Below are 21,773 nucleotides of genomic sequence, written 5' to 3'. Positions count from 1 at the left end.
TGCCTCCCAGGCTGATTGGGAAATGAATATAAATGGTTTGAGTTAGAGAAGTTCAGTGTGTGGAATTATCTGTGCTGTCGTGGCCAAGAGTAGCACAGAGGGCTCCAGCACGCCGGCTGATATGTGTCAGTTCCCAACAGGCTGAATGCCAGGATTTTTTTTATTCTAATCTTTATTTTTTCTGAAGAAAAAATAGTGGCTGGTGAAAATACATTACACAGAATCACAGAATGGCCAGGGTTGGAAGGGACCCCAAGGATCATGAATCCCCAACCCCCCTGCCACACGCAGGGCCACCAACCTTCCCACCTAATGCTAGACCAGGCTGCCCAGGGCCCCATCCAACCTGGCCTTGAACACCTCCAGGGACGGGGCATCCACAACCTCTCTGGGCAGCTGTTCCAGCACCTCACCACTCTCTCTGTAGAGAATTTCCCCCTGACCTCCAGCCTAAATCTCCCCTCCCTCAACTTAAAACCATTTCCCCTTGTCCTGCAGTTATCAACCCTTTCAAAGAGTTGATTCCCCTCCTGTTTGTAGGCTCCCTTTAGGTACTGAAAGGCTGCAATGAGGTCACCCCGCAGCCTTCTTTTCTCCAGGTTGAACAAGCCCAGCTCCCTCAGCCTGTCCTCATAGGGGAGGTGCTCCAGTCCCCTGATCATCTTTGTGGCCCTCCTCTGGACCCTCTCCAACAGCTCCCTGTCTTTCTTGTACTGGGGGCTCCAGACCTGGACGCAGTATTCCAGATGGGGCCTCACAAGAGCAGAGTAGAGGGGAACAATCACCTCCCTGTCCCTGCTGGCCACTCCTCTTTTGATGGAGCCCAGGATCCCATTTGCCTTCTGAGCCACAAGGGCACACTGCTGGCTCATGTTAATTTTTTTCATCTATCAAGACCCCCCCATTGTGATTCTAAAGGCTGTTATGGATGTTTTCCTCTGAAGTAATCAGTTCCTGAAAACTTATTCTGGACAAGGATTTCATGACAAATGAGATCATTTTAGGAAAAACATTTTCTTCTCTTGGATTACATCTGTCAGCTGCCCCCCGATGCAAGGTTAACCAGGCACCTGATTGTTCTGGGTTGTGTTTAACATAAGCCTGAGCAGATAATCCATCCAAGCATTTTCTCCTACTGCCTTCCTGGAGTAGTGCATATACTGGCATGTGCAGAAATCTGTGGGAAGATGTATCCTGTTAAGAGGAGCTATTCAAATAGCTTGGGAACAGAGATCTGGGAATCTGGGATCCTCGGTTCTGTCCTGCCCCCCTAGAGTGGATGGAAACGTTGCAGACCTGGCTGTGTGCAAATCATGCAGCAGCATTCCAGTCTGGTGTTGCAGTGCTTCATTGCTGCAGTTGTGTTAACACCTGTGTTGTGATACAACATTAACTGTCACTGCTGTGACTGTGAGTAAACAAAAGGATCTGACTGCACTTCTATTTGTTCCATGTTGGATTTTCTCAGCCTGTTTTCCAATTAACATTATCTAAACAGTTGAAAATAATATGTTCCAGATAAAGATTATATGCTTAGTGTTAAAAGATAGCTGTAGGAAGTGAATTTATTAACATAAATCTGAATTTCCAGGTAGAAGAAGGGTCCTTAACAAGAAACCAGAAGGCCTAACTTTGATGAGCTCAGATTACTGGTTGTACTAAATGCAGGGCAGATGCAAGCTGCTCTTTTGCTGTAATACACATCTTGCAGAGTAAGAAATCCTGACAACTGATGTACCTCACTTCCTGCTTCTGCCAGAAATGTCCCCTGTGCCTTTACTACAGGTAGCCTTTTGTGTTTGTTCTGTGGCTTTGCAGCAAACCTGAAAGAATACAGAGTAAACTCTTCTGCGTAAGTGCTGTATGATCAAGAACACTCCCTTTTCAACCGAGTCAGTCTTTTGCTTTTCTGTGGTATTTTTACAAGAGCGTTGTCAGATACATTATTTTTTTTCTTAATTAGTCATTTCTGTTTACTAAGGTGTTTTAGGAGAATTCTTAATAAGAAACAAACAGCTTAAAAAAATACATTTCAAACTTGCAATAGTTCAAATCAAACTTAGTTTTCCACCCTGCTATAATTAATCAGTTTTACCTTCTGTTTTAGGCAGTTTTATCTAGATCTAGTCTTAATACATTATCTTGCCATGATTATTTTAGCTTCAACTACAGCTAAATCTGGAAATGAAGTTGGTTTGCTGGAAGTGATGAAAGCCTTGCAGAAGCCTGTTTTCGGCTTCTTCAAAATTACTGCAAACAATGCAGGCACTTGGCAGGAATGGCATGGCTTCAGGAAACACGTTCCTGTGTTGAGCTTCTTGATGAAAACAACATTGGTTAATATGCTGTTATTTTTTGCCTGTATACTTCAAAATGCCCTAAAGATGGGAGTGGCTGAAGCCAAGTGGCAATGGAAACCACAGAATCCTACAAGAGCTAGTTGGTTTTAAGGCCTTCAAAATATTCTTAAATTTGATAGCGTCAGGCATTCTGTTTGAATGCTTAAATAAAGCATGTTACCCTGGACAGGGATGAATTTCTTGAGCAAGGATGGGTCTCTACCTCAGCACTTGATTCTCGCAGCTTGTGAGGTACTTGACAGAGCTACTTGAATTTGGAAGTGTGAAACTTCAGCTGTTCTGGAATGAATTATTGTGCTATTCTGTGTAGAGACTTAAACCTGAATTGATTGTACATGATTTCTGATTCTTGTGCAAAGTCATGCAGCAGGTGAAATGACAAACAAAATGGGTCTAATCTGGAAACCTGCAACAAAAGGGAGCTGTAACAAAAGACTATGTAAAGCATCTCTTCCTTCCAAGAACAGACTTATTCAGTCTGTTCCTCTCCAAACAGTAACACAGATTTGCCAGTATTCATGCCCATTAACCCTTCCTTGCTGCACAAAACCCAGTTTTGATAACTGATGCACACATCCGCATTTATTGAGTTCTCCTCTACCTTCAGTGCTAGAGGGAAGAGTATATTTCTGGATTGTGGAAATTCCTAGGACTGATCAGTGTTGTCTGTGGTACTGTGTGCATAACTCCTAAAGCAGGTTCACAGAAAACAGTCTTTTGTTTTGGAAGTGTCCTTGATGACTGTGGTTTCAACACAGTCATAACACCAAGCTGGCAGGAAGCGTCGATCTGCCTGGGGGTAGGAAGGTCCTACGGAGGGGTCTGGACAGCTGGGCTGAGGCCACTGGGGTGAAGTTCAACAAGTCCAAGGGCTGCGTCCTGTGCTTTGGCTGCAGCAACCCCAGGCAGTGCTGCAGGTGTGGGGCAGAGTGGCTGCAAGGCTGTGTGGCAGAAACGGGCCTGGGGGTGTTGCTCAGTGCTTGGCTGAACGTGAGCCGGCAGTGCGCCCAGGTTGCCAAGAAGGCCAATGACATCCTGGCTTTTGTCAGAAGTAATGCAGCCAGCAGGAGCAGGGAAGTACCGTGTTTGAGTGCTGTGTTCAGTTTTGGGCCCCTCGCTACGAGAAAGACGTTGAGGTCCTGCAGTGTGTCCAGGGAAGGGCAGCGAAGCTGGTGAGGGATTGGAGCACAGGCCTTACAGGGAGCGGCTGGGGGAGCTGGGGTTGTTCAGTCTGGAGAAGAGGAGGCTCAGGCGGGACCTTATTGCTCTCTGCAATGACCCGAAGGGTGGCTGTGGTGAGGTGGTGGTCGGCCTCTTCAGCAGTAACAGCAATGGGACTGGAGGGAATGGCCTCAAGCTGTGCCGGGAGGTTCAGGTCGGATGTTAGGAAGTACTCCTCTCTGAGAGTGTGCTCAGGCGCCGGAATGGGCTGCCCAGGGAGCTGGTGGAGTTTCCAACCCTAGAGGTGTTCAAGAAGCATTCAGGTGTTGTACTAAGGGACGTGGTTTAGCAGGAAATGTTGGTGATAGGTGGATGGTTGGGCAAGATGATCTTGGAGGTCTTTTCCAACCTTCAGCATTCGGCCGACTGCATTATTGAACCAGGCTTGGACTTGGCAATTGTTTCCAGTCTTTTTCAGCTACTGTATGCTGTAAGGTGTTTTGGCTTCCCTTTTTATTGGTCAATGTTTCCACTCTCCACCGTGGAGAGAATGATTCAACCTGATAGTGAACATCTTTATTCTTCTTGTCAAACTTGGCTGCAGATACAGTGCTGCGCATTATTCCACTCTTTCTGGATTTTGATGGGAAGCTGCTAGACAGTGTTATGCCAGACAAATTTCTGTTAACTTCTTTTGTAACAGATTACCAATTTTAAGTTCATTGAAGAGATGGATAAAATTGTGAAGTCTGAATATTTCCTACCTTCCAGCTTTCCTAGTTTGCTCAGACGCAAGATGCAGAGCAGGCTTTGCAATCTATCCAAGAATTTCAGAAGCCTCAGTAGCTCTGATGAGCATACCACTTCTGCCACAAGAGGTAGCAATGTCTGCATCTTAACTCAGGGTCAGCCAGCTAAGCCAGCTTCTGGAGACAGCTTATAGCGTAGGAGAACAGATATTTAGTCTGCAAAAAAATTGTTGAAATAGTTTCAAAGAAAAATAATAGATTAATTTCTGAAATCATCTTTTGCTATTTCACAGAGGACTCCAGAAGCTGTAGAGATATGAAAGATGCAACAGTTGCTAAATGGTTCCTTTTCCTCCCTACTACAGTGTTCATAGCTGTAGTCGATTAGACCAAGACATAAAACAAGGAATGCAGAAAAGCATATTTTTATTAGGCACATTTATGTAGATAATCAGCATTTGCTGCTTTTATAGATGCTTTCAAGCTGTATTTTTAAATAGCGTTACTTCAGAACTAATCCATTCCTCCATGAACTGGGCAATGCTGGGAAACTGGATACATCATTTCACATCCCTATGTGAAAAGGGATGGTGTCTCTGAAGCTAACTTCATTTACTTCAGAAGTTACTTTTATGTAAAGGAATAATTGGAGTTCTTCTGAGGCTGTTATAAAGGATTTGTATCTACATTGTAGCCATCGTTCCAATTGTAAAACATACGATAAATATATACTGAAATAGAACAGTCACTAAAATGAGTAATGACTTTAAACTTTAATTCAACCTACTTTTGCTGCTCATAACTTTTTGAAATTCCTTCTAGCTTAAATCTTCCATATTTGGTATGGTGGTTGTTGGTTGTTTTTTTTTTTTTTTTCTTTTTTTTTTTTAATGAAGAGCTATAGCAAACTCTGAGCTGCCTTTAAGCTGCCCGAGTCTGAAATATTTATTCTCTATATATTACTGTCAAGAAACATCAAACACAGTGGAAAGCAAGAATATACATTAAAAAAAAAATAGCTGAAGTGTAGAATTTCAGGCTTGGTTTGTTCTATGGATCTCAGCCTTAAAACATATGAAGTTCAAAAGCTAAATTTAGACTCAGATGATTTTGTTGGAGATGTTTAAAGATGGGCAGGCATATAATTTTGTCAATGCATATGCACTCAAATTCTGTGCAGAAGTTTTTTGAGGTTTCTGAAGGCAGTACTTTATTATGAATTTCTTTCCAGTTATGTCAAACTCTGGCCTCAAACTTTAACAAGGCCAACTTTAGGTGGTTGCTATCTTCAATATTAATGATTTCTAACTGAATTAAACTGGCAAACAGTAAACAGGAGGCATTTTTAAACTGTTACAAATGTATTTGCCATGATGCATTTGTGACTTCTTTCAGGATCTTAACCCATGGAGGGCTTTGCTGAGAATGCCTTTATCTGTGTGCTCACATTCCCACGCACCAAAATGGGGTGGAAGGACGGCAGTAGTGGAATGTTCCAAAGCTCTGGGACAGAAGGAAATACAGCACTGATCTCAAGGGAAAAATACGATTTTGTTATGTAGGAAATGACACCTAATACCTCAAAAATCCCAAGGATGTAACAAAAAAAAAATAAAAAAATCAATGAATTGAAAAGCTGGAAGCACTGGAAACACATTCCAAGTCACTAATTCTCATTTTTGTTGTCTGAATATTTTTGTGCACAAGGAACGGGGAACTTCCCACTGATTCTCAGCAACTGCTCTAAGAGCTTAAGTTCAAAGAAGGCTATAGGAAATTCTGAATGAACAGCAGTTATTGTGTGTAGAGGGTTTTGCCTTGTGGCTTCTTGCATTTCAAGCAGAAAGGAACTTAAAGTGCATTAACATTTTTACCCTAGGTTTTCTGCTGAATTGCATTGCTGAGGTTGTTTCCTGTAACCAAGAATACTTTTTTAAATACTCATCGCTGTTAAGCTTCTTTAAAAGATCCCCCAACATTACTTAGTTCTATTGCTGCAAAAAGTAGAGCAGAATGTTATGAATATTATTTTTACAACTTGAGGCCCATAACAATGTCTCACATACCAGCTGTTTGTAGGAGTTCAGAGGTGTGACCATGACACAGGTTTCCTGTGGGAGCAAGGCTATAATCCAAATTCTGCTTGTTCTGAAAGTACAAGAGCTTCTTTAGGGATTGTGTAGACTCTTTATTTCTTGCCAGCAAGAATACACAGTATTCAACTATCCTATTTTCTTATTTCTCCTGTAGCTGTCTCAGTCCATGGGATTGTGGATTACTTGCATATGTATGAACTGGAGGAGATGTGTCCTAGGCTTTGTTCCTAGTGCTGCATGTATGCAATTGGCTGTCTTTGAGCAGTGCCTCTGTATGTGTGCTCATGGATCACACCTGCACAGACTGAATAACAACACTACTTATCATCTCCTATCCAAAGTTTACTACCCATCTCTTGCTGCTTTTCCGATACGGTGCAGCAACAGAGAAGATCCAATCTCCTATACTCCCTCCAGGCAATCTTGCAAAAGTTAAACAAGGGGTTAACACTTATCTAAAGATCTGCAGATGAAATAGAAAACCTGTTGGGTAAGTTAGCTGATGCACACAGTGATCACAGAAGTTTGAAAGAGGTGTTGTTTATAACTTGACATGAAGCTTCACTCTTTTTGCCTGTAAAGCCCTGTGACCAGCTTTTAGCCTGGCTTCATGGGGAAAAGGGTCCACATATAATTCCTGTGTGCAAACATATGTGTTCCCCTTCCCAGAATAGCTTTAGAACAAGTTAGTTCATTTCAAGTCTAACAGGAGGATGTGAGCTTGAAATAGGTGGCCAAGATGAGGTGACCTTCTGCTAGTCTCCCACTGTGCAAAAGGCAGCATCACAAACAGAAGCAGGCTGAGACATCAGGTAGCTGTGTGCTGGGTGAACATCATGAATATTTACATACAAAAACCTTGAATTGGTACTTAACTTTCTTAAATATTTGCAGATGCACGATATAAATTGCTGTTGTTATTCTACTAGTTAGAGGACAAATTATTTTCTAAAATTCGTTAAATCAACTTTCTACCAAATTATTATTTTGCATGAGACTCAAACTGACAGGATAAAAGCAGTGATGTTGAAAGGGAGCTCTTAACACTAAAGATAAGAATGTGAAGATAGATCCAAATTAACATAAGCAGTAGCAAAGCTGAGCAAAAAAGAAGTCTGACTTTTGTATTCTTCCTCACCTGTAGCATTACAAGGAACCACTGCTGCCATTATATTTCTCCTCTGAAGTTCCTGTTCTCCAGAACAAGTCTCTAAAACTGCTAGAAGCTTGCATGATAATATGGGGCCATGAGGACAGCCTGTATTGCACTTCCACAGTGAGGGTTTGGTGATGGGAGGCTGCAGGGGTGGCCTCTATGAGGAGTCCAGAAGCTGCTGCATGCTGAATCAGAGCTGGCTCCTAATGGGATTGCTGCTGGCCAGGGCTGAGCCTGTGGATGGTGCCGGCTGCCCCTCTGCGAGAGCACATTGAAGGAAGGGGAAAAACTGCTGGGAGGCCTGCAGGATGGGACCTGTGATATGGAGCTGTGCTGGAGCAGCTCTTGAAGGACAGCGCTGTGGTACAGAGCTGGGCTGGAGTGGTGCTGGAGAGCTGCAGCCTGTGGGAAACCCACTTGGAATCGGCTCAGGAAGGACAACATCCATGGGAGGGACCACAGAGAGGTGATGGAATTGGACCACTATGGGCTGACTGCAACCCTGTTCCCTTGTGCTGCTTATGGAGAAGAGGTAAAAGAGGGTGAATGGAAGGAAGGTGCTTTTAGTTCTCACTGCTCTAATCTGCTGTCTATCTACGGCTAATAAATGACTTTCATCTCTCTGTGCTGCCTCTTTTGCCCATGCTGATGCTTGGGGAGGGATCTCCCTGTCCTTGTCTCAGCCCCTGAAGTTTTCCTCACTGTGTTTTCTCCCTTGTTCTGTTGAGGAGAAGTGAGAGCAGTGAGGCCGAGTGAGATCCTATCAGTATGAAACCAGTGCAGGGCAGTTTTCCACCACTGTGGAAAAGAACAGAGGAGCTGAAGAATTTCAGTGGCTGAGAGTAGACACATTATCTGGAAATTATCTGAAGAAATGTGTGGAAGGCACAAAGGGCAGAAGCAGAAAACCAGCTGTGTGCTGAATTCTTCCCAAGAAAAAGCTACTGATGGGAGCAGAAATCCATGTAACTGTGATCAAAAGTATTGTTCTGCTAGGGCAAATAGGGAAATGTTGAAATCAGTTAAAATTGTCCCAGTTCTGAGCTGTCCTGTGAAACAGGAGGACCTAAATCCAGCTGACAATACTATTTCAAAAATTCTAATTGTGTATATGGAGAAAGAGAGTGCAAGCTCTGGACCTGACTCAGAGTATGCCTCACAACAGCAGTGTTATAGCTCTGTTTTTCTATCTCAGATTTCAAAGACAAAATCATAAAAGGCTGCCAGAGCTGAGACATTTCCTCTGAGAGAGTCGCTCTCTTTCCAGACACGGCCTCACTGCAGAATAGAGGGAAGAGGTTCTCTGCAGGAAGAGGTAGAAGCTGTGGCCTGAGCTGCCTTTGTTCTGGGACAGGTCTCCAGTTCCTGAGCTGCGGGAGTCAAAATGAAGGAAGTGGCAGCCAGCGAACCACTGCTGGTGAGCCCCCCAGAGTCTTCATCTCCATGCTGCTCTGCCTCTGTGATGCCATACAAGGCAGTTGTGCCAGATGTTCTTGTGAGGATGCCCTTTTTCTAGGTCAGCCTGCCACTTGTTTCTGAGCACACACATGGATCCTCTCTTCTGCTGCTCACAGACGTACTGAAAGATGCTGCATGAAATGCATGCATAGCATAGAAAATGTTCTAGAATACTCTGGCACTGTAGTAATTATTTGGCGGTTGAACTCAGATTCAGTTTTTCATGATGAACTAAACATGAACATAAATCATAGTTTGCTCAGCAAACTGTTTCAGTTATTTATAAATGTTTTGTATTGTCCCTACATTTTCCTTTTTTGGTGCGAGGAAGATTAATCTTTTTGGTAATTATATGAAACTGTGTTGTTGAATGGTACGTAGAGAAGCTGAGCAGTTTGGCTGGGATGCAGGGAATGGCTAAAGCACTGGGTGCCTGGGATGTAAAAGGCAAGCAGTTTGAGTTTGGGAGGGAAAAGCACATCATATTCTGCTAATGTTATTGAGGTTGTGCTCATGATGGTGGCACGCAGACTGCCACTGCTAAAACTCTGTCTGCACCTATAAAAAAACATCACTTTAAAGTCATTAATGTGAGATGGTTTCAATGTACTGATAACTGACTGGAAATAATGCTCTGTAGTGGTTACCTTCACAGAATCACAGAATCACAGAATTGCCAGGGTTGGAAGGGACCTCAAGGATCATGAATCTCCAACCCCCCTGCCACACGCAGGGCCACCAACCATTCCACCTAATGCTAGACCAGACTGCCCAGGGCCCCATCCAGTCTGGCCTTGAACACCTCCAGGGACGGGTTACCTTGATACAACCCATCAGGGTTACCACAGCTGCACCAGAGTAAAAATTCTGTACCTCATTTCCAGTGGGATTTGGCACCAGCAGTGCAGTTACAACTCACTACTCGTGGTGTAACATTCCTCCCCGCTCTTCAATTAAGAGATCTTAATTTCAGCATTAAAAGCCAGCTAGCATGACTACTGAGCTACTCCAATTCACAGACTCTTTGAGTTACACTAGATCTCATCACCAGGCACGTTCTGTCTATTTGGTGTTCAGTTCAAGATGTCATATTTTAAAAGCATGAGGTGAATGCTTAGATTTTGAAGTTGAATTCTGCAATTGTGAAATAAGAGATTATTAAGTAACAATTAAAGCATTACCTGACAAACACAGCTGAATTATTTATACAGACTGAAGCTCTGAGGGCTCTTGATGATGGGTTAGAAGTGGACACCTGAAGTTGCTTTCAGCCATCCATATGTCCTTCAGGCTGGGGACCTCGCTGCTGTGACACATTTGTCATCAAGCACGGCTTGGTTTATCCCTGCAGTTGTCAAAATCACTGCATTGAGGTGGATGGTTCTCAGCTCCCTTTCACCTTAATGTTCTGATCTGAAGAAGGGGCAGTTCAGGAGCTGATACAAATGTATGGTGTCCTTGCCCTGAGGACAGCAGGAGGGTAAGGAGCACACTAGGGACAGCACTGTTTTAATTCCCTGTGCACATCTGCTGAAGGGTTTGTCAACATGCAGCAGGAGTAAAAGACACAAAACCCAACCACGTTTTAAATGAATACAATCCTGAAGTTATACCACTGCCTATTATCTGCTTAAACATACAGCACAAGTTTTTCATTGCTTGACAGAGAAAACATAAATATATAAGTATGTTTTTATACGAAGGACTCAGTATTCATTTTAACCAGAATTGCTGTATTCATTAGTTGATGATCTCTGCGTGGAAGTAAGGCTTAAAAAACAGAGACATTTTCTAGTGATCACAGAAGATGAACAAGTTACAAAGCGTGAAAATGGCACTGCAGCTCAGTGGGAAGGGGCTCCCGGCGCCCACCCAGCCGTGCCACACACCGCCTCAGCGCCAGCAGGAGGTGCAGCAGTTACCGAGGGCAGTGCTGACCGGCAAGGGGCACCAAGCCCAGCTCCTGGCCACCTTGCTTTAGTTGGCCTTCCCCTGGCACAGCAACGTGCTGTTCCCCCGCATCCTAACGTGATGAACCGCTGTGTGTGTGCGATGAGAAGAGCCCTGTGCGAGCGGGGTGTCTCACCGCACCACCTGATGGAAGTCTGCAAGAAACAGAAAGCAAGTTCTCAGACTGCAAAGTCAAATCTCAGAAGTCAGAAAATGCCTGGGTTAAGTAAGGTCCATCCGAACAGTTAAAAAAGCTTTTCGTGCCTAGTCCTCCCATTACAGTTACACGCCATAACCGAATTCCCAGTCATCTTTTTGAGGAACGGAACAAGGCTCTGCCTGCATCGTGCCGTGCCTTCAGATCACTTTGCGGCTGCCTCTGCTGCGATTTTCCCGTACTTCGGCTCTGGGACGCAGATTGCAGCAGGCCTCCCTGCCCCAGCGCTGCTTCTGCCACAGCCGCGCTCAGACGCTCCGCGCCCTCGGCCCGCGCTGCCGATGCCCGGGGCGGAGCGCTGCCGAGGCCCGGCAGCCACGAGCCCGGCGGGCACGGCGCTGCTCTGCGCCCCGGCGCGCTGCTGTGAATGCGCCCCTGGAAGCGCCGCTAACGGCGGTCCGTGCGGCTCCGGCGCTTTTTGTCGCCGTCACTTCTGTTCCCCCAAATCTGTTCCCTGCGGATCTTGCCAGCCATGACGCGTTCCTTTTCAGACCGCCCGTGCGAAGGCTGTGCTGCGTCAGGTGCGACCGCGGTTCTCACACCTCGGGCCGGGCCGTGCGTTCGGAACAGAAGTGCCCGGGCCCGAGCTGCGTACGTGCTTTCGGCGCTCCTCACCTAGCTGAGCTCGGTGACATTCAGGCAGCCGTAGCAAAATACGAGGAAGACATTACGGAACAAAACGTGCTCAAACGACTGAGCACCAGCGCCGCGCGCCCGAATTAAGCTTAGGAAACCGGAGGCAGCTCCGAGGCCGCTCAAACGCTTCCCTGCCGCAGACCGCCCGAAGGTCGCAGCGCTCCGGGCTGCAGCCCCGCCCCGCCCCGCCCCGCCGCCTGCCGGCAGCGCGCTGCGGTGCCGCCCCGCCGGGGCCGCGCTGGGGCGGAACGCGGCCCGCCCCGCCCTGCGGAGCCGCTCCCGCGGAGGGCGGCCGTGGGGTGCGGGGCGGGGACTGCCGCCTGGCGCTGAGCTCATCCCGCCGCCTGCCCGCCTGGCGCCGGCCCGGGCCGCGCAGCCCACGGGCGAGCAGAGCCGGGCCCGGCGGCGGAGGTGAGCGCGGCGCTCCTCCTCCTCCTCCTTCCTCTCCTCCTCCTCCTCGGTGAGGGTCTGCGCGGGGTCGGGCGCGGCGCGAGCGAAAGTTCGGGGCCGGGCGGGGATCCTGAGCCGGGCGGGAGCCGCGAGGCGAGGCCGGGCCTGGGCGCTGCTCGGCTTCCGCCTGCCCCGCGCGCTGCGGGCGCTCCGTCCCTTCGCGGAGGGCGGCGGGTGGGGAGGGGGGGAGGGAGGTCAGGTCCCGCGTTCCGAAAACTTGGTCCGGCGCTGCTACTTTGCTAACGGCGAAGCGGGAAGGAGGCGGCGCCGGGCCGATCCTCGAGCTGCCGCTGACAGCGAAGTTGTGCGGCGGGCCGGGGCGCTGCGGGGCGGGCGGTGCCGGCTTTAACGTCGGCGTTACGGATAATGCCGTTCTGCTCCGAAACGCGCTCTCCGAGGCTTTCTGAACTCTCGTGGCGTTACTTAAGGATCGCTCTGCCCGCGGCCCGTAGCGCGTACCGGTCGGACGGAGGGCGGTCTGGGTCCTCAGCGACCGCCCAGTGCTGCCGTGCCCGCGCCCCCCGGTTGTCCCGCACAAAAGCTGTTCGCGCCCGCTGTGTTGCGGCCCGGCTGCGCGGCGCTGAGGCGGGGCGGCGTTCGGAGCGGTTCGGCGCTGTGCCGCGGACGCGGCGGGCGATGCTGTCCGCGGACGGCGCGGAGCTGGGCGCGCTGCGGGCTCGTGTGCCGCTGGATGCCAGCGACGGGCAGCGGCGTCCGTGCGGGCTGTCGGGCTGCCCGGGCCGCCCCTGGCTGCTGCAGGACTGTTCGGCCCGCGTTCGTTGTTTGCAGAAATGCCGTGTGAGCTCACATCGTCGCTAGCTGCCGCTTAGAAAAAAACATCCTGATGGTTACATAATTAAAAGGACCAGGAAATAAGGGAAATCAGTGCAATATCTTGCATCCTGCAGAATTTCCTCCCGCTGCGGTTTGATACGCGGCTGCCAAAAGCTTACCTCTCCTGTTTGTTCTGGTCTGGGGCTGAAGTGATGGGAAAACAGTACTGTGACATTAAATAATGTTGGTGAACAGAGAAAGCATGGATGCAGTCCCTGTGTGCCATCGCTGGTGCGGAGAGCGCAGGGCTGCGTTGACACGGGCGTGCTGAGATGCTGGCTGTCCCGCTGCCTCAGTGCAGCTAACCACTGGAATGTCCGAGTGGCAGTAAATGATATCTGCTATAGAGCCAAAACATATTTGGTTCTTGGCCAAAGTGCTCGGCTTCCCACAACAGTCCTTAGGAAAAAGGCATTTTGTGTGTCAGACCACAGGCCTGGAGTTGATGCCATAGCAACTCTGTGGTCTGAGCACGCACTTCTGGAGACAGCTAAGCAATCTTCACAGAATCACTCTGTTTTTCTTCAGCTGAACTTTGTATTGTCATCAGGATTAAACCCTCTGTGAAGATGAAGGATGGATCGGCAAGGTTTCAAACTCTGCTGTGTCTGAGGGCATCAGCCCGCTCTGCTGGCTGCTGTAACGACGCTGGTAGACGTGGCTGTAAGTTAGGATGTATAATTGTGGCTTTACGCGTACAGTTTTCCTGTAGAGCTGCTGTTCTGACAAAGTATGGGTATTTCAGGTCTTGCCAGAAGCCAGATTGCCATGCCCTGCTGGAACAGGGAAGGGTCGGCTCTGGGTTCCACATCTGGAAGCTGTGAGGGCTGTGTCAGCGCTGCCTGCGCTGTGTGGGGGCTGTGCAGTTTGTTTATCACAAAGCTGTTGCAGTAAAAAAGAAAAATGCATACAGCCCCACAAATGCACACAGCCTTATGAATGTTTGTATATAGGAGGCGGTGCTGTTAGAAAACTGCCTTGTGAATAATGAGAAAAGCACAGTAAAGCGTGTGGAGGGGAAAACTGAGCTAGTTGCTCATTAATGGAAAATATCTGGTGTGTTATCTGATACTAATGCACCAGCTTCCCATGCTGTCTCTTCTTCTTTTAAAATGCATTATTTAGTGTGACTGATCAAAACCTTTAATATGCAGTATATTTAGTTGATAAGGATGTCAGCATGCTTAGCAGAGGTTTGTCTACATCTAAAACACACTGCAGGGATCTCGTTGTGCTCACTGCTCTGTATTTGGCCTCCCGGAGTCCTCTGTTTTTGAATGGAATGGCGACAGTCCTGTGGATGGGAACTGCTGCCCAGTGTGAGCCGGAGGGCAGATCTTCTGCCATCCAGTGCTGTGCTTCAGCAAAATGCTCTGCCTTTTTCTCCTTACCATAGCGAAGATGTCCTGTCGCTTTTTTTCTGCAATTTTTCTCCTTCCTGCTTCATAAATGGACTAATCCTGTGGAGTGTGCTGTGTGGTTATTGCAGGCTTCTGTCCTGTCTAGCTGCTGCACAGCTGCACGAACGTCTTTCTCTTTCATCCTTTCCAAACCTGCAACTTGAAGCACACGCTGTGTAGATGATAGAAATGGAATGGCTCCAACTTTGTAATGTACTGTTTCTCTGATACCGTTGTAGGGTTTTTGTTCCTTCTACTCCAGTCGCTGTTAGGAGGCTTTCTGAACCATAGGCTCTGTCTGTAGGGCGCTTTGGAACTGGAACATTATGTTTTGCAGTACTTGGTCTTCCTGTGTGATGTGTGGAGGTGCTCCTATGCCAAAGTGGTGTTTGTAAGAGTGGAAGCAGAAGGCCAAGTGATGCCAAGTAGCTATTAGAGGTTTTTCTCCGCTGCTAGGAGAGTAACTGACTGAGAGCAGTTGCTGGAATGTTTTATTTCTGTGGCAGTGGCATCTCCAAGTTTTATTTCATTTCTTTTGTTTTGTCTTCTCCTTCTGGGTTAATGTTCCCTAACTGGGATGTGGGTGATGTGCTCTGGGTGCAGCTGGGTTCCTCACTATGCCTGGTGCGTGGCAGGTCACTGCTGCAGAGCTCAGTGAGCAACTTGCTTTGCTACACGGCCTACATTGCCTTCAGCTCCAGATTCTAACAAGGCCTTAAGCACAGATCAGCTCAGCAGTGTCAGTATGCAACTTCTTTGCATTGATGTTAGCAGAAATTCAAATGTCTTTGAGGTCAAGTCAAGAGCTCCTACGTGCGTCTTGGTGTTGAAGTTGGCAGCACTGCTCAGCAAGTCATTGTGTACATCTGCTCTTCATTTAATTTCTCTTTTTTAATTTGATCTAGAGTTAGGATGAGACTTGAAAATTTTCAATTACATCTGGAGGGGTATGAAATTGAAAAGCTAAATGCAACTTCTGGCTCTGGTTATCGTATATACCCTTAGAACAGAAGTACAAACCTACAGATACATGTTTTAAATCTTTCTGTGCAGTTTTTATCAGCCTCCTAAACTTCGTGGTGCTGTGTTAAAGTTAGGACTTTATCAATAGATGTGGATTGCCATGTTCTAGATCTCTAAAATGCAGTAGTATTAGAAAATTATCTGCAGCCTACAGAGCTGTTGCAGTCTCACTTTGCCTGCAGTCGCTTGTCCTCAGATTAACAGTGAAACCATTGCTCAAATTCAACTTTTTTAAAAAAAATTCTGAATCCTATTGCAGCATGGCAGGAATTAAGCTATCAAAGAACAGTGCCAGGTGAGCAGGAGCGCAGGGCTGGAGCAGGGATCTGCAGGTGGGCGCTTGCAGTGCGTGGGGACACGGCCGAGGGCAGCAGCACTGTACAATCTCCTTCACTTCAGCGTGTTTCTTCCTGTTCCCTTCTACCTGTGTATTCTCCCTATCTTGCTCAGGCATATTCAAGAATTTGCATGTTTGTAACCAAATCGAAAGATTTCACTAGCAGTCTTTCAGGCTTGACCTGAGCTGCTGATGTGGTTATTCCTCCAGTGCAGGTAGCAAGGCATTCTTGGTTGCATTGAGAAGCCTTGGCTTGTCGTTGAACTTCTGGCTACTGCTGTGAGGGCTATTTGTTTTTACATTATTGGTACAGTTGTCAAGTGTCACTAAGCACAGCATGGTTGGGCTGGAAGGAATCCCTCAGCCCCAGCCCTGCCGTGGGCTGGCTGCCCCCCAGCTCAGGCTGCCCAGGGCCCATCCACGGCCTGGGGCACCTCCAGGGATGGGGCACCTCAGCTCTGGGCAGCAGTGCGGGGCCTCACTGCCTGCCAGGTATAGAATTTCCTCCTCACGTCTGACCTAAATCTCCCCTCTTTCAGTTAAAGACACTCCCCTTGTCCTGTCACAATCTGCCCATGTACAAGATTGATTTCCCTCCTGTTCATAAGCTCCCCTCAAGCACTGGAAGGCCACAGTGCTCATGTTATCTGTATCTAGCAGCATACAAGGTGCCAGAAATGTGCAGGGTGACAAGGTGAGCGCCTGCGACTTGTTTGCTGCATGTTCAAAGTATTTGGTAATTAATAGTTCTAAAAATGAATGTGCCTGTTGAATGGCTGCTGTACTGTGTCCAGGTTGTGTGTATTGCCTGATTTGCTGTGGTTGTGTTTTTTTGAGGAGGAGAGAAGAGGGGTGCTAATTAACAACAACAACAACAAAAAATTAAGACTTGATCTTAGTCTTGGTTAAATTTAGATCCAGCAGGAGAGAAGCTGCAACTTGTTAGCAGCACAGGAAACGCCCTGACAGAAGTGTTTGATGTGTGTGTAAATGTGAGCAGCAGCTCCATGGCTGCAGTTGGGATGGAGGAGCTCTGTTTGGCTCACAGCACTTTGCTTCTTTAAATATTGTCCGAGCTTCTGCTGGAACTTTGCTGCCATGTACTTAATTGTATTAATTATTAAATATCTGTGATGTGTCAAAAGCTGGTAGTTATAAGCCAGATTCAGAGCTGTTGTGCTCAGAACAGCAGGGGTGTTTTAATTAGTGGAATAGACAGAGACTGGGTTAAACATCTCTAAAACAAGCTTCGTTTGATCTGGAAAAATGCGAGAATTTGGGTAAAGACTGCTTCTCTTTCTCAGGGACATACGAGTTGAGGAAAGCAGCCCATTTCTTTAATAGCTGTCCTTTTCTCTGGATTTCCATTTTTGCCCAGGCTTTAACAAGTTAGGATTCGAACAGTGTAAACATAAGAATAGACAGAAGTAAAATATAACTTGATTTCTGAAATTTATGCAAGAGAAGCTGCTGGAGAATCTGATCATGGATAGGTCCTTTTGTTTTGGTGTAAGTGGTTTGGTTGTTTTTTGTTTTGGACAGTAATAACAAAACATAAAATATTCCTAATGCAGCTCTGGAGGGGACTGTTCTGTGGTTTGCATCAGAAATGCCTTTGAGTTGAATTGATCGTTAATGTGCTTCAAGGTCTGTTCTGTGCTGGCTGGATTCCCACTGAGATCAGAAAGGTTTGGGTTTTTTTTTTGTGCTTTAGCAGGGACAGAGTTTCTGGATTTTCCTGCAATATTTGTCAGAAACTGAAAATATCAAGAAAAAAGAGAGAAATGTCCTGGCCACAAACTTGATTTTTGCTATGATGAAGTAAAATCTTAGCACTGTCCGAGGGGCAGTATAGACTCCTTGTGTGCATGAAGGAGTTGCCTTGAAAAGTTGCAGAGACAATTAAAAGGCATCAGGGAAAAGATTTCCTTTCCTTCCCTCAATTAAGTTAAATGTAGAAGTGGAATGGAGGAGACACATGCCTTCTAGCATAAAGTCAGAAAGTAATGCTCAACTGGAGAATTCCTTGTTGCACATAAAGCTGCAGGGTGGCAGTGCTGGTGTGTGCAGCTGCACTTGGCTCAACTTGTGCTATCTGCATTCTGTAAGTTTGCAGCAAGTCAGTCAGTGGGTGATGGTACGCTTCATAAAAGTAGTTTTACGCTCATTTGGTGGAACCAGATATATTTTGAAACTTTAGGAAGAAGATTAACAACCTAATATTTTATTTTTCCTGATGAGAATTCTGCACTTTTTCTCAAAAAGACAGTCTGAAAGGAGGGCGAAGGCGGGCAGTAAGAGATTTTGTTCTGCTGGAGTTGAAAGCACTGTGAGGGGCTGTACCAGAGGATTTCAGAAGGATTTCTTAGGAGGGGGTTTTGTTCCTGAGTGGCACACTGGCTCTCCCAGGCTGTTGTTCCTCTGCTGCACGCTGTGCCGCTGCAGCGCACACCAGGAACGGGCTCCTGAGAGCTCCCTGTGTTGGTGGGGCGTCTGTGCAGCTGCTGTGCTCCACAGTGTCTCTGTCTGCCTCTGAGCAATCTATTCATGTCCTGCTATCTGCTACACATCACATTCTTCCTACTTTTTTTTTTTTTTCCCTCCTATTTTCACCAGGAAAAAAAAAAGCTTTCCTCCTTGGTGAGCCTGACTTGGTCAAGGGAGAGCTTTAAACAGTCCCTTTCCTTTCCTTCAAAGTTCCAAGCTAAGTGCATTCTTGTTAATTTCAGTCTCTTGCTCTTGCATCTTTTCACTCTATAAATCAGTGAACTCAGTTCATTAGATTGCAGTGGGACTTGCAAGCATTCCATCTACTGGTGAAGGTGAAGCCTCATGTGCTGTCTTGGCAAACTTTTGAAGGTGTAGGTAGATCGAAGGGGGTAATGAATAATTGATGTTTAAAGGATACAGTTTGTATTGTTCCACTAGTTAAATTCTGGTTTTGAGGATTTCAGTTATTTTTGGTTTTTTGGACACTTGCCTGCGGAGGAAATGCTTTCTGACATTGGAGTTAGAGGCTCTCAGTGGTGCTTGGCTGCTTAATTCCTGAAAGCAGCAGAGCAAGTGTAAAATTTAATAAATACAGGCTTGCCAGGTATTCTGTAGTTTTGGTAAGAGCATGTATGATCTTGTCTGTACCAGATAGTTACTGCAGAATAACGTGGAGTGTGAATGTGAAGCACCTTTTACCTTGTATAGACAAGCCTTTAATTTTTCTTCAAGAACAAACTGGGAGGTTGTACATATCTTCTTGTCCCTCTTTTGAACTCTGTCGTAGACTTACTGCTGGCAAGGAGTGATACCCAAAGCGTTTATGCAGCTTGTGAGTGTTCCCATTGATTTCATGCAGTCACGGCACAGCTGGGTTGGAGGGACCCCGAAGGCCCCCACCAGCCCCATCCCTGCCCTGGGCTGGCTGCCCCCCACCGATCCGTGAGCTGGGGCACCCATGGCTCTGGGCAGCGATGCCGGGGCCTCACTGCCCTCTGGATAAAGAATTTCTTCCTCACATGTCACTTAAGTCACCATAAGTGAGGGTTAAAACGAACCTAAGTTAGTTTAAAACCGTTCCCTGTGTCCTATCACTGCACTCTCAGTGTAAGAAGTCCCTCTCCTGTCTTCCTGCAGCCCCATGAGGCACTGGAAGGCTGCAGTGAGGTCTCTCCGGATCCTTCTCTCTTGCAGGCTGAACACTCCTGGTCCTGCAGCCTGTCTCTATGGCAGAGGTGCTCCAGAGCAACTTCCCAGCAGTCAGTGCCAATTCACAGGTCTGCTTGTGTGAAGGGAGTGCTGGCAAGAAAGCCTCCAACCCTCTGCTAAACCCACATCCATCTTTTGTGGTAGGAACTGCTTATCAGATGTGTTCAAACAGGGCTTGTTTTTATCAATGTAACATGTGCTCTTCATGCTACTGCATTGTACGTTCAAATGGTAAGTGCTTCAGCTGAGAATGAATTGAAAAAATATGGATGTTGGTATTTCCTTGTAGCTCACGCTGTAGAGGAATGTCTGAGGCTTGCTCATTGAAGAGCGTGATCAAGCAACTAAAACCAGAAAGTTTGCATTTTGCAGGAGACAGAAGGCATCCCAGTATGTGAGGCAGGAAGCAGGGAGGGGAATATTTCTGTTTTGCTGCATTCCTATGGTGAGATTTCAGGAGATAGCTGAGCTAATTCAGCAGTGTGTTCTGATTCAAAGGTGTGGTTCTTCCTTCTGTACCTGCCATGGGATCCTTGTGCTGCTGTTGTTCTCGTGGTTTTAGGGTCACTTAGTAGTTGTCTTGCTTAATTATTTTAAGCGTTTGTTAACAGATCCAGTTAGGCAGTTGTGCTCTCTGAAATAAATGTCTAAATTTCTAAGGTTCTAAGGTTTCTAAGATTTCCTTGTGTGGCTTGCTCTATTTGAGCGAGGGGCTGGACAGATGACATCCAGAGGTCCCTTATAACTGCACCCATACAACTGTGATTTAGTGAGCATTGGTAGTTTTGGCTATTATAAGTATTTCAAGCTGTTGTTGCGTGGTTCCACTTTACATCTAATAGCTGAGATCAGATGATACTCTAATGAAGAAACCATCAAAATCTATTTGAAACAACAGTAATATATTTTAAGTCATGTTAGAAAATGCAGAAGTGCTTGCTTAATGATAGATATGTTTGTTTCTGTTTTTAACCCTGTGAGGTTGAAAGTATATAACATATCCTTTGTATGCAGGGATTGGATGGAGCTTTGCATTTGCTTTCTGGCAAAAGTGAGTGGCTGTGGCTCCCAGCCGGGTCAAGAACATGTATTTTATCTTCCTGTGCTACAGGGAATGTGCTGCCCCAGGTTAGCTGATACAAAACCAAAGTTATATGTGTGTATGTGTATGTATATATATAATTTAAATATGCATGTACACATATATGCATACCAGAATGTGCACTTGTATTGAACATAGACAGGAGATGTGTAGTATCAGGAGAAAAGGGATGAGTTTTCTTTTTGAGAGGAAGGAGGAAAGAAACACTGAAAAAGCAGAGGAAAGAATTCTGAAAATAATTAGGTAGAGTGGATGAAGAATAGAAGATCTGGAACTAGATACAATAAGAAATTGACATATATTTATATGTAATATACATAAAAAAGGTCTGAGTTGCATCAGCGCCATCTTACTGACTATCATAATGTCACATTAGTGTGTTTTTCTTTCAAATCTCAAGCATAGAGGTCACTGCAAACTTGGAAAGTAGGCATAGTAATGAAAAGCTGCCTTTTCTGGGCTCTGAACGTAACACAAGCTTGGACAGTGTTGGTTTGTCTATGGCTAGGTTTTTCAGAGGGATGTCCTGCAGTGTCTGGTCAGCATGGCTGAGCTGCAGTCCCTGGCGTTGCTGGGGCCAGACGCTGCCCAGAAGCTGCGTGCCTTCATCTGCAGGCGGTGCGGCGGCCTTCATCTGCAGGCCTGCAGCGTAGAGGGCTGCGCCACAGAGCGGCTGTCTGGTGCTTTGCTTCACTCAGGTGGGGACAGTGGTGCTTCATGAATGCTATCAATAGTCTTGCTGGCTGATGTCCTTAATGTAGGAGAATCCAGGAGCAGACTTAGCTTTCATTTCAGCGCAGACATAGAAGTTAAACAGCGGGCACGCAGGGAGCTGCACTGTTGTTTCCTCTTCTTGTGTGTTCACCTCAGTCTTGCTTTGAAAGTACAAATTCCTTAGAAGACTGAGTATAAACTGCCTCAAAAATTTTTCCTCTTCTGCAGTCTTCTCTGTCAGGACGTGTCCTGCTGACATGGCCGAAGCTCCTGAAGGAGGGGCAGCACTGGGCAGTGACATCTGGCAGGGAGCAGGTGCTGGCACACTGCTGGGGCCGCAGGATTTTGGCTGGACTCCTTCCTGCTGTTGGTGTGAATTTGCTTTTCAGTGGATGGAAAAAAAAGATGAAGAAGCCTTCATTTGTAGATAG

At 46.6% G+C, this 21,773-nt stretch overlaps 1 protein-coding gene across 4 annotated transcripts in view; it reads left to right on the top strand.

The window, feature by feature from the left end:
• Positions 1-12,097: 12,097 nt before the first annotated feature.
• Positions 12,098-21,773, top strand: part of TANC1 (tetratricopeptide repeat, ankyrin repeat and coiled-coil containing 1) — a 70,964-nt gene continuing 61,288 nt past the window's right edge. For 2 of the 4 annotated variants that reach the window (XM_090143413.1, XM_090143409.1), the window contains exon 1: positions 12,105-12,243. The gene's annotated coding sequence lies outside the window, so the exon portion shown is untranslated. Of the gene's footprint in view, positions 12,244-13,172; positions 13,731-21,773 lie in introns of those variants that run through there. The other 2 variants (XM_090143410.1, XM_090143411.1) reach the window with 2 other exon arrangements.

This window comes from Phasianus colchicus, chromosome 7 (genome assembly GCF_987193195.1).
Source record: "Phasianus colchicus chromosome 7, bPhaCol1.hap1.1, whole genome shotgun sequence".
Classification (NCBI taxonomy): domain Eukaryota; kingdom Metazoa; phylum Chordata; class Aves; order Galliformes; family Phasianidae; genus Phasianus; species Phasianus colchicus.
This window is presented reverse-complemented; position numbering and strand designations above follow the sequence as displayed.